This window comes from Pipra filicauda, unplaced genomic scaffold (assembly GCF_003945595.2).
Source record: "Pipra filicauda isolate LSUMZ 115617 unplaced genomic scaffold, ASM394559v2 scaffold27_size4233163_pilon, whole genome shotgun sequence".
Taxonomy (NCBI): domain Eukaryota; kingdom Metazoa; phylum Chordata; class Aves; order Passeriformes; family Pipridae; genus Pipra; species Pipra filicauda.
Genome location: NW_024104398.1, coordinates 1,554,571 through 1,562,293, shown reverse-complemented (window position 1 = coordinate 1,562,293; position 7,723 = coordinate 1,554,571). Strand labels below are relative to the sequence as shown.

At 40.0% G+C, this 7,723-nt stretch overlaps 1 long non-coding RNA gene across 1 annotated transcript; it reads right to left on the bottom strand.

Annotated features, from left to right (window-relative positions):
• Positions 1 to 470: 470 nt before the first annotated feature.
• LOC120323518 lies at positions 471 to 3,212 on the bottom strand. Its single transcript, XR_005564037.1, has 2 exons — positions 2,427 to 3,212; positions 471 to 1,590 (listed from the first exon to the last, which is right to left on the bottom strand). It is a non-coding gene; the product is annotated as an uncharacterized LOC120323518 (long non-coding RNA).
• Between the last annotated feature and the right edge of the window lie 4,511 nt (positions 3,213 to 7,723).

Below are 7,723 nucleotides of genomic sequence, written 5' to 3'. Positions count from 1 at the left end.
CTGCTGGGCAAAAACAGTGACAGAGAGCAAAAGAAGGCATGAGGCTTTCATGAAGGAAGTGGGGAGAAAGCATGTGATGTTCAACGCTGCTAAGGTGTTTTACCACATGTGTACCGTGTTTGGGACTCGTGCCACATCAAGTCCCTGGCTCAGTAACAACCACAGCTGACTGATTGATCTTCCTTGTGTGCTTGAAGACTGCCTCCCTAGGAGCCAGTTGAGCCAGCTAGCCTCTCCTCCAAATTGGTTTGCTCCACATAGGAGTCCAGGAGCTATGTAAGATGAAATGAAGGGTGGGCTATCAGAGACTAGAGCCTTGGTGGGAAACACAAAGTGAGATAGGTTAATATTCTGTATTTTTTTGCAAGACAGACATGAAATTATTAAAGACGTTCCTTCATAACAGATGTAATGTGGCATAACAAGTATTATTTATTGTACTTTTCTCAAATATAGTCTAGACTTCAAAGTATTTATCATAGCATTTATTATAAATAGCAATCATGGGAAAATATCTCAAATGTCACAAATTTTAATCTAGACATTGAAAATAAAGTGAAGTATCTAACAATCATGATCTGCAGAAAAACATTTATTCTTGTGGAAGAGTAGACGGGGTGGGGGAACACACCAAAAGAACATGTGTAAAGATTAAAGAGAAACCTTGGAGAAAATCTTAAACTCTCCGGATTTTTGTCTGAGATGACTATAAAAATATTTTTTCTGTATTTTCTCCCATTTATTTAGTTTAAAGCTTTGACAGTACCAGTAAGAGCTGACACAGGCAGGACACAGGAACAACCACAAAACCACAGATTAAATGCAAAGAGTAAATTCATTTTTGTTACCTCGCCAACTAGGGATCACTGAAGCAGCAGTCAGAAGAGACACACAGGCGAGAACACAGGCACTGTGAAGCTTGATCCATGCTATAGTATCACTCAACCTGCTTTTTTCTCCTGTATTTCAGGGATTTGCACAAGCATAATTTACTACTGTGCTTTAACCTTGCCCACAGCTGGGCAAGAATCTCAAGCATGTTTGATAGGGTGCCTCTAAGGCTATCACAGGCCCAGACACAGAAGTTTTACTTGTCTAACACACAAGGTCAAACAACAATTAGTACGATATATGTTTTTTTTGAGACCCAAACTACAGGTCGCTCAAGCGTGTTTACAATCCTCCTTGCCGATCTTCCATTTCCCGCAGTACTTGATCACAGATTCAGACTGGTACACACAGACTGGTTCAATGCAGCAGGTGATGGCAGAGTAGACCTGCCACTATTTTGCATTCCTACACCATTTAATTTCTGGGTCCAGTTCTACAAAATCTGCAAAAGCTTTGTGACCTGGGACCTGGCATACAGGATGGATAATAGTGTGTGAACTGGGACTTTAGTTAGCCATATGCGGTATCAGGGCTTTCAAGAGAATCCAAGTTTGGAGCATTACAGTTTATTGCAGCCTTTAGATCTTAATTCTGAAGGGATGTTTTCTATTTCTTTTTATAGCTTGGAAGGTGGCACAGGAACCATCCAGCTGGTCCAAGAACTGCCAGTGAAAATGCTGAGAATCCAATGATTGTCTCCTAAATGAAAGGAAATAAGGTTAAATAAAGCTAAAAAAATCGAAATGCTCTCCGAATAAGCTGTCTATTGCCAAACAAATTATTTGATATTATTGAATTTCTGCAGCTATAATTCCAGAGATGTGGCAGATTCTAATGGAAAAATAATCCAGAGAGGAATATTTTACATGTTCAGACTAGACGCACTAGTAAACTGTGGTAGTTGGAAAGAAAAGTACCTTAGTCCATGCCATGCATGAATATTCTTATGCAAGACACATGTAAAAGCATAAAAGGCACATTAAAAGACATGAAAATTTTTTTATTTTCCTACAGATTCAGTATATTTTGTGCCTATTTCTTGAACTTTTTATTAACAAAATCTTTATAGGAACAGTGTTATTTGCTTAATAGTTACAGTAGTGCAGCTTACCACTAATCATATACAAGAGCTTTGAGTATCTACTAACACTGGGAGTTGATATAATAGGGAAGAGAGTTGCTGCTTAATTTAGTTAACTAATTTTACTTAGTCTTCTATAATCACATATTAGAGTATTTGTGCTGGGGACTATAATAAAGCTTATAAAAGGCACCCCACAGAAATGGGGTTTTGTGATGCATGTCTCTCTAGGATGCTGTGACAGCATTCCCTTCCTCTCAAGCACAAGCTTGCCGTCTAGGAGGTGGGAGGAGAGGAACTTCTTTGAGGGGAGTTCCTGGGGAGAGCTGGTTTCTAGTTGGGATGAATAAAACATATATTTTCTATGTGGAAAAGAACAGCAAGAGAAAGCTCCTCTAAGAAGATGGATTTGCATGAGGAAGAGAAAAAGTGAGGGCTCAAAGACAGAACTCACCACTAGTCCCACTTTTTCCTCAGGTGGGGAGCTGTGGATCCAGCAGCTGCTCCAACTGGCAGACCTGAAGTGGAAGAGTCGGGATCCGTGGTGCATTATAGGGCTCATTATTTAATCCTGGTGAGGGGAGAGCTGGGGTATCCTGACCAGCCAGTAACTACTGCTGCCAGGAGTTTCCCAGTCCTTTGTTATTTTCTATTGCTCAAAGCCTGTAGAATGCTGAATTCTTTTCAATGAAGGCAAGGAGTCCATCTGCTTGACAGTCAAGTCCCTTAATTTTTAAGTTGGATGCCAGATGCACCAACACAACCCGAAATATACTGGGTAGCTGCTCTCCCTGGGTCATCACCAGCAGGAGTGTATGTATGTGCCCACTTACTGGGAAAGGAGCACCTTGGCTTGATGCAGCCACCTCCCACTGAGTTACACTGATGAGCCCAGTGGGTGGGAGGAGTCTGTCTCTGCTGATGATGCTGTGAGGCAAAATGGAGAAAGCTGCCTCTCCTCCCATCTACTAGAGCTTTAAAATATTTTTCCCCCATATTCATATGTATATGTCTTTTCCCACAAATTGTTTGCACCTCAATGACACACTCTCTGGAATTCCCATTTGCAGTTCACATACCACCTTCATTCAAAAAACAATCTGACCCAGAAATGACCAGTACCTTAAATAAAATAATTCCCTGCTCCCGCTGCAGAGAATATCTCCTTCCTGCACATCCTACCCAAAACATCACTAATCCAGGTGAAGCTGTGATGCAGCCTGCTGAGAGAGCAGCCATCCACAGCAGGGAAATGTCGAGTCAACTGCCTGGGTTCAGCATCAAAGCCAAATGTGTGACAGGGTAACAGGCAAAGGCAGAAAAATGTTATCAGCATTCCTGGTAGGAGACTATTTAAGAACAAAAGTAAATGGGCAGGTACAGGGAGGGATATATCTACTCCTCTGCAGGCAGAACTGGATGGATGCTGGTGAGCTTCAGTGTCATGGCACTAAGCCCACGCTTAGAAGCTATTAGCCCAGGACCAGCACCATGCTGATTAAGGAATTCATCTTGCAAACTGGTGCTGGTTTATAGCTAGTCAGCTTTCACCCATAGCAATCAGACATTTGACAGTCTGCACATATCTATATAAAATGTGTTACTTGTGCACTTGGAGGTGAAGAGGCAGGAAAGTAAATAATCCTCCCCTCAGCTACAGACTGTGCCATTTCCAGCATGGACGTTTTTGATAGATGAAATCTGGGCTTGTTACACGCAGACATGAAGATTTTCACTCAGCTGCAGTAAACATGCAACTTATTAGATTCCCTACTCGTTTCTAAATACATTTTATTAATTTTTTCTGTATTTTCTCCTGCCTTTAATTACCAAAGACTGAATCAGATAACCATGTCATCCTTCTCTAGGCTTCTCATCAGAGTACATACTTGAAGCTCACTTCCAAGACATCCTGTAAAACACTGATGGTGGGGAGAGCCTCATCTTGAGGTTTTTTTGACAATGTGCAGAATATGTTACCAAGGTGTAAAGAGCAGAGTTAGCAGTCTACACAAACAAACAATAGTGGATCAGTGATGAAACAGACATATCTGGCATGTATTTTGCCAGAGCTGTAGATTTGTTATCTTGGTAAATTTACCTGCTTGATTTTATGGAGGAAGAGACAACAAGGATTTTTTCCTGTAAATTCTCCCCAAACACTAAATATCCTACCTATCTGTAACAAATACAGAATTTTTCCAGAAATAAATATGTCTGAGAGATGTTTCTAAAGTAATTAGACAGCAAAAGACTGATTTGCATTCATCAGCTGTGGCAGTAGCAGCTAAGTATGCAGTAGATAACCCTAAGCAATCAAACTTCCTGAGACAGACCCTCTAACACCAAGAGATTGTCCTAGATATATGATACTTTAAAATAACAGGTGTTGAATTCTACTACTTGTTTTCAGATATTTAGCTTTTGTGTTTCATGCTTTCTACATTTCTTTACAGTTGTGAGGATTGAAAACTCCATAGTTATACTGAGATTCTGCTTTCATCTTCCAGCTATCTCCTGCTCAGACCCCACTAGCATTAATTCCTGTATTAAAATTAAATCAAACAGTGTCCTACAATAGCAACAGTGGCTCTCATTTTTCTTCCCAAGCTTGGCAGTTATTTTCCAGCTTTCTGAACATTTACTAGAAAAGGAGCCATAATCTCATTTTTCTAGTAAACCTTCCAACTACTGAGCTATAAACCCAAACCACACTTCCCCATTACCATAGCCCTCTGCTCAGAATAGTGCTGCACCCTGGCATTTACAGTCTACATATTTTCACATGGCAGTGAACAGTGTTTGTCAAAGTGTCCCCAAAAAGGCTCAGCTGTTCTTGGCTCACCACTGGCCCTTTCATTCCTCACTCAGTCTGTCTCATTTAGTGCCTGGGGGTGCTGGGTGTGCTCCAGCCTCCTCTATACTCACATTCCCAGCCCCCCAGACACTACTTATACACCACTTGTAAACACTAGGAGTTTTCTCACATAAAGTTTAGATTTTAAAAGCCTTTTGCTGTTCCTAGGTTTGTTATTGGTCCCTTCAGTGTGGCAAGAGGACTTCAAAGCTCTCCTGGCACAGTTTATATAGCAACTTTCTTCTTCTCTGCTACCATAAAAATGCATTCTGCATTTTTCCCACATACCTGATCCCACAGGATGGTTCCTTGCTCTTTCACTCTTTCAGAGCCCTGCTTTTAAGAGTATTTGCTCTTTAGACTGCTATCACTGGAATAATTTAATTTTGAATTGCTGAGGTTCCTTCTGATATGTTCATTAGCTAGTACCATTTCCTCACACCTTAGCTGAGAGGGCAGGTTCTGTAGCCACTGGTACAGTGATACAGGTTAGAACATCCCCATCAGTGCCAGAGCAAAGCACTTTCAACTAACATACAGCACCAACCCCATGATGTTGTAGCTCATTTTCTCCCTCATCTGCTTCTGGGCAAGACTGTAGATAACAGTGTAAGGCTGTTTCAGCAGTTTGATGTCTGCATGAGACCACTTGTTGATTTTATTTAAAAAGGTGAGTCGAGTGTGCAGGAAGTTAATGCTGGGCCATATTTTCCATGGTACTTGGCTTTGGAATATCACCTGAGAGAACCAAGCCTGCTGCACAGAGAACCATTAACTGTCCCTGGACACACACATTGACATCCTTATTTTAAAGAGAATGGAACATACAGAACTACAACACATGTTGAAACTTCTCTGAAAATTAACACTCATTATCACTAATCTACAGATCTGCAGTTTTTTCAGTCCTGATAAAATTACTCCAATGACATCATTGGAGTAAGAATTTTTAACCACTCTTTTTTCTTTTTTTTTCCTGGTCTATCTATAATAATACTCCCATAAATAAACTCCTTGATGTTATCTTTGAAAGAATATTTGTGATCATCTTTGCTTTTTCACAGAGGAACACATTTCAGTCAGAGTGAATGAGTTTCTGAACTATCACTGTCATAAAAGATTAGAGATGCATCAAAATACAGAGAAATTCAAAACAGAGGTCTTACAGCAATATAAATTTAGGACATCCTCATGGTGGTATTTAACTTGTAGAACTACAGTGAAATGTAAGTCTCTAATTTGAAAATGAAGTAAGCAAAATTACCTTGAGTTTTTTGGAAGGTTGGGGTTTATTTTCTTTTAATGAGAGATTTCTAACATTGTAACTTTCCCTCCATAAGTTTCATACTTGAAAGAAAATAAATTCTATTTGTACTACTTGGACACATTGAAAAAAAACTGTCTTCAATAAAATTAAATAAATTTGATATTTATAAATGTGCCTGATATCAGTAATATTCTATTTTTCCATAAATTGCAGATCAGTAGTAAGTATAGTGGAATATAGAGGATTTGGTGGTGATTCTGCTCTGAGCTGCTGCTTCAGATACAGAAGAACAGCCTTTGCAATTTGCAAATAGAAATTATTCCAATGTCTGTTTCTAGCACAGACACCATCTAGATGTGTTTTAACATAAATTCATGACCTTTTCATTCTGAACCTTACGGGAACACTCAGTTAAGCTGCACAGGCTTTTGGAGGCACTTTTGGAAGAAAAGACTAGAAGTGGGTTTTTTTGAATGCAGCAATGGAACTTGGCCAAAGTGAATCCACCCCCACCCCCCCCCAACACCACACAGGGTAACCTGGGTCTCTCCGAGCCACGACCCGGGCTTCTCTGTCTATACAGGGCGCACACTGCCACCTGGGGACGGCAGAGCTGAGCTCTGCTCCCGTTTTGAAGTGGAAAAGCTCATTACCTTGAGTGCAGTTTCTCCTGAATTACAACAGTATATCAGAGAGAAGAACCAAATGCTGGAATCAGATGCTGCATGTTTATAATCCAGAATACGTGTTGCTCAAGAGCATTGCCCAAGCAGGCTTAATAACACTGAAGTCATCATTGCATTTTGAATAAACAAACCATTTACAAGCTAGTTATAGACTGTGTTTTGCCTTGAGCATTTACTCAGTAATTGAAGGCAGGTACTTCTTTAACATTATCCTTCTTTTAAGAAAAGCTGCTGATCAATTCTTGTGTCCTTAAACACAGACATAACAAATTTCTTGTCCATAATTCTACTACTGTTTTTTCTCTCAAGGAAAAAAAATATTAATACTGTCCTTCCTCTCAGCTCCAGTCTCCAATGAATTCACCTCCCACACTGGAAAGGAAGGCATGTACATTAGATTCCTGCAAGTATTGTTTCAACATTTAATAAGCCTGCTCTGGAATAGTGTGTATAAAAAAGGAGAAAGTATGTTCCTGAATTTGTCAGTGTATTGCCCTAGGAATAATAAATATAATATCACTGACACAACAAAACAATCGATCTAATGGCAAAGACATATAAATACTGAGGAATACAAGCAAAGAGGAAAGGAGAGAGCAGTAAGGAAGGTTGTGAGAGACCTTGATATCAGAGCCTGCTTCTTCAGTTCCTATTCTCAAATCCATTTAATTTTAGAAATATCAATAATGGCAAATGGAGAAGTCATTCTCTATTGGTGTCACTCAAGAGATGGTTGTTAGAGGTTCCATTTAGGCCCTCAGGTACTACAGAAATTGGGAAGCTGCTCTTGCAATGATTCTGAGCCTGACTGCCAGTTTGTGTAAGAGTTTAGGATGAGTCCACATCCAGTTGGCAGAAACTCATTCTCAATCCCAAATTTTATTTATGACATATAAAGGCTAAAGAGCAATCAGGCTCAGCCCTCTCGCTGCGAGACTGTA